General features: G+C 64.8%; 1 long non-coding RNA gene across 1 annotated transcript; it reads left to right on the plus strand.

The window, feature by feature from the left end:
- Nucleotides 1–1952: 1952 nt before the first annotated feature.
- On the plus strand, nt 1953–3234 carry LOC144302080 (uncharacterized). The gene is made up of 2 exons (XR_013368976.1): nt 1953–2654; nt 3087–3234. It is a non-coding gene; the product is annotated as an uncharacterized LOC144302080 (long non-coding RNA).
- The last annotated feature ends 583 nt before the right edge of the window (nt 3235–3817 follow it).

Raw genomic sequence — 3817 nt, forward strand, 5'->3', positions numbered from 1 at the left:
CCGAAAAAGGACCTTTGAAGGAGACGGTATCTTTGCTGGTTGGATGAGTGAGGCTCTCCAGCCGAGGGGGTTGTCCTGGGGGCCCCGGGCCCTCATCCCTCACTAGAGCGAAGAGTGGAGGCCAGACACGTCCAGGAGGCCGGGAGGGGCAGGGGCGGCCTCTGGGCCCAGGGAGGCGTCCGAGCGCCGAGGCCATGCCTGTGCTCTTTCCCGTGGCAGCCGCTGCAGCCCACGGCCTCGCCTCCGACCCCGACGGCCCCGCGTCGGTCCGACTCCTGCAAACCAAGGCTCACCAGACGGGGGCAAGTCACCAGACTCTTTGGCAAGGAAATTATTTGCTGGTAACCAGGCCCGACCCCCGAGGTCCCCGCAAACCTGGTTTTCCTGCACCTCGAGTTCTCTCTGCCCCGACCAGAACAGTAAAACAAAGCGACAACGCGTGAGCGGCCTGGCAGCTGCGGCTGCTGGTTTAGGCAGGAGGAGGTCCCGGGATCGGGGGCCCGGTCCTGCCACCAAGGCGGCCCCTGACTTCTGCGGATGGGGCTCCAGGCCCCGGGGTCAGGCCTGGGACCCCGTCCTGCTGTCAGCTCAGGGTCGGTGTCGGAGTCCCTGCCCCGCCAGCACCGGGTCCCGTTCCCGCTTGGCCTCCAAGCAGAGAGAAAACGGGTCCCCAGAGGGTCAGTGACTCGGCCGAGGCACCTCCCGTCCACAGGGCTGCCTGCCTCTGGGTGTGCGGGGCTCCCGGACTCCAGAAAGGCCGAGGCCCACGGTGACGCCGGCCCTGGACAGGGACTGCGGGGGCTGTCCCCAGCGGGCTGCGGGGCAATGGAGCAGGTGCAGGAACACGCGTGCACACACATGTGCACACACATGCACACGTGCGGGCCTGCAAACCCCGCACATGCATAGGCACTTGCACGGATGCACACACACATGTGCCCGTGCACGTAGACGCCTGCGCACACCTTCTCGTGCAAACACATGTGGGCACTTTCACAAGAGGTGGAGGTGAGCGGGGAGGTCACTCCAGGCTGACCATGTGCTCGGTCGCGTCAGGATGCCCAGGGTGGCTGAAGCTGGCCGGGCCGCTGGCTTCCTGGGTGCTGCCTGCTAGTGGAGCCGGGTGAGTGCTCCTGAGGGGAAGTGAGTCCTGCGCGGGGTGCGCGTGCCCGTGCTCCGGGGCTCCCTCCCCAGCGGCCCGCTTACCGATCCACGGCTGGGCGCCCCAGCCCTTCCCAGAGCCGGCAGGAATCCAGAAGACTAAACAGTTGTGTCCACTTCTCAATTCCCGAAAAATCCTTTCTGCCAAAATAAATAGATGTCTACGGGCGGCTTGGCCGGCCGTGGAATCGCTGGCTCGTGGCCGAGACAGAGGTGAAGCTACCAAGCGGAGGGTGGGTGGGACGGCCCCTTAGCACCGGCTCCTGCGACCTGAGCCACGGCCCCTGGAGCCGCACGGGGCCACCCTGGGGCTGCACAGGCCACCAGCGCCTCGGAGTTGCCAGAGACCGGGGGCCTTTCACACCGGCCCCTCCTAGCACCAGCCCCCACTCCCACCCGGCCGTGCTCCCCTTGGGTTCGTGGTCCCGGCCTCAGGGTCCAGACCTTATCAGAGGCCCTGCTGCCCGCTCCCCCTGCACCCAGGTGGAGACGGAGCAGAGCATGGGCCGCCCCTCACGGCCCTGCCAGTCTTGAGCCGTCTGCGCCTCGGGGTGGGGTGTCCGCTCAGCACATGGACCCGGGCCCCTCCAAAGTCAGTTCTGCAGAACCCCGGCTGCCCTTCCCGTCGCAAGGTGGGTGAGAACACATCCCGGGACTCCAAACCTCGAAGAACCAACTCTCCCCACGCCGACGCATACGTGAAAGGCGAGCTGAGCCAAATTCCCAAGGTTTCTGATGGAACCTGACGATTAGAAATAGTAAGTAAGAGGAAACAAAGCAGTTCCCCAAATATCACTAAGAAAGCCGATGTGATGCTGAGGGAGAGCGAAGTCAGAGGACGACACTCCGCGGCCCCAGCACTCCCTGTAGGGCGGCTGCGATCAGGATCATGTGGCCCTGGGGGGGGGGGACAGGCCAGCAGGTGGACGGAACAGGAGGGAGAGCCCAGAAACAGCCACACGAACGCCCCCGACGGATCCTTGACAAAGGAGCGAGGCCACCCACGGGGCGAAGGCCGTGCCCTCCGCAGGCGGTGCTGGACAACTGGACGTCCACACGCAGAGGGAACGTGGACACGGACCTTATGCTCCTCTCGACCGGCTCACAAGGGGTCACGGACGCGGCGTAGGATGCGAAACTATGACACTTCTAGAAGACGACACAGGAGAAATCCCCGGTGACCCTGGACGGGAGGATGACCCTGTAGACCCGGCACCACGGGTCCAATCCAGGAGACAAACAACTGACCGGCTGGACCTTGTCCTGCGAGAGTCAGGGGGGTGAGAGGACAAGCACCGGCCGGCAGCAAATATTTGCAAAAGACACAGCTGATAGAGGACAGCGCCTACAATACGTAAAGATCTCTGAACACTCAACAACACGACCTGACAACGCGTTTAAGAGCGGACGAGAGACCTGCATGGAGACACGCAGGTGGCAGATCAGGAAGGCTGCTCCGCGTCCCAGGCCGTCAGGGAGACGGCGACGAAGACGTGGGTGACCCGGCGACGGCAGCCAGGGCGGGAGGGCTGCGCACCGCGACGGTCGGGGGCAGGCACAGCCGGGGGGACGGGGCAGGCTGGGGGCCCGGGGGTGGGGAGGAGGACTGTGAGGGGCCGCAGTGCTGGGCGCGTCGTCCCCCGGCCCCCGCCGACCTCACGTCCCCCGCGGGCCCCGGGTGATGACGACGTGTGGGTGCGGGTTCACCCGGGGTCACACACGCAGCTCGGGTGCAGGATGCGGTGGTGGGGGCCTGGGGCGCAGGGTGGAGAGGGGGGCCTGCAGGGTAAGCGGGAAACCTCTGTACTTTCAGCTCGGTTTTGCCGCGAACCTAAACTTCCCTAAACAAGTCTATTAAAAAAATAATTAAAGGGGGCGCCCGGGGGGCTCCGTCGGGGGAGCGTCTGACTCTCGGTTCGGCTCAGGTCATGATCTCAGGGTCGCGGGTCGGAGCTTCCGGTCGGGCTTCGTGCTCAGCGTGGAGACAGGACAAAACAAAGGAGCTAAGGAGGAAGAGCTGCCTGAAGAGGCATGAGGACGCATAAGCAGAGTGAATAAAAGGGTTTTCGGGTCGCAGGGGTGGGGAAATGCATCAGTGGAAGCGGGGGGTGGAGCTGTGCACACGTCGGGGCACCCGGGAGGCGGGGGCGCGGCGCAGGAGCTTGGGGGGAGCCCTGCTGGCCTTCGCCTGCACCTGCACCCAGAGGAGCCCCCGGGTGGGACCCGCACGAGGGGAGGCGGGCGGCTGTGGTTTGGACCGTGATCGGGAACGACCGGGGCACCGGGGAGCCGCGGGGTGAATGGGAAGTGGCAAAAGTTGATTTTTATGGCAACACAGCCCGTGCTCAGAGTGAGAAGGCAGGTGGCAGACGGGAGGCTGCGGAGCCTGCAGCCTGGGGAACTCCCAGGGAAGTGGAAGCCGTGATCCCGCAAGGGTGCAGCGGGGGCCGTGCCCTGTGGGGTCCCCTGCCCCCTGCTCTGCTGCCGCGGTGGGGGTCTCCCTGCCTGCGCCGGCGTCCGGCCTCTGCAACCTCTCTGCCTGCCCCGGTCCTCGTGATTTTGTTTTATTTTTATTTTTATGTTTAAAGATTTTTATTTATTTATTTGAGAGAGAGAAAGAGCACCCAGGTGGGACGGGCAGAGGGAGGAGGAGAAC

This window comes from Canis aureus, chromosome 30 (genome assembly GCF_053574225.1).
Source record: "Canis aureus isolate CA01 chromosome 30, VMU_Caureus_v.1.0, whole genome shotgun sequence".
Classification (NCBI taxonomy): domain Eukaryota; kingdom Metazoa; phylum Chordata; class Mammalia; order Carnivora; family Canidae; genus Canis; species Canis aureus.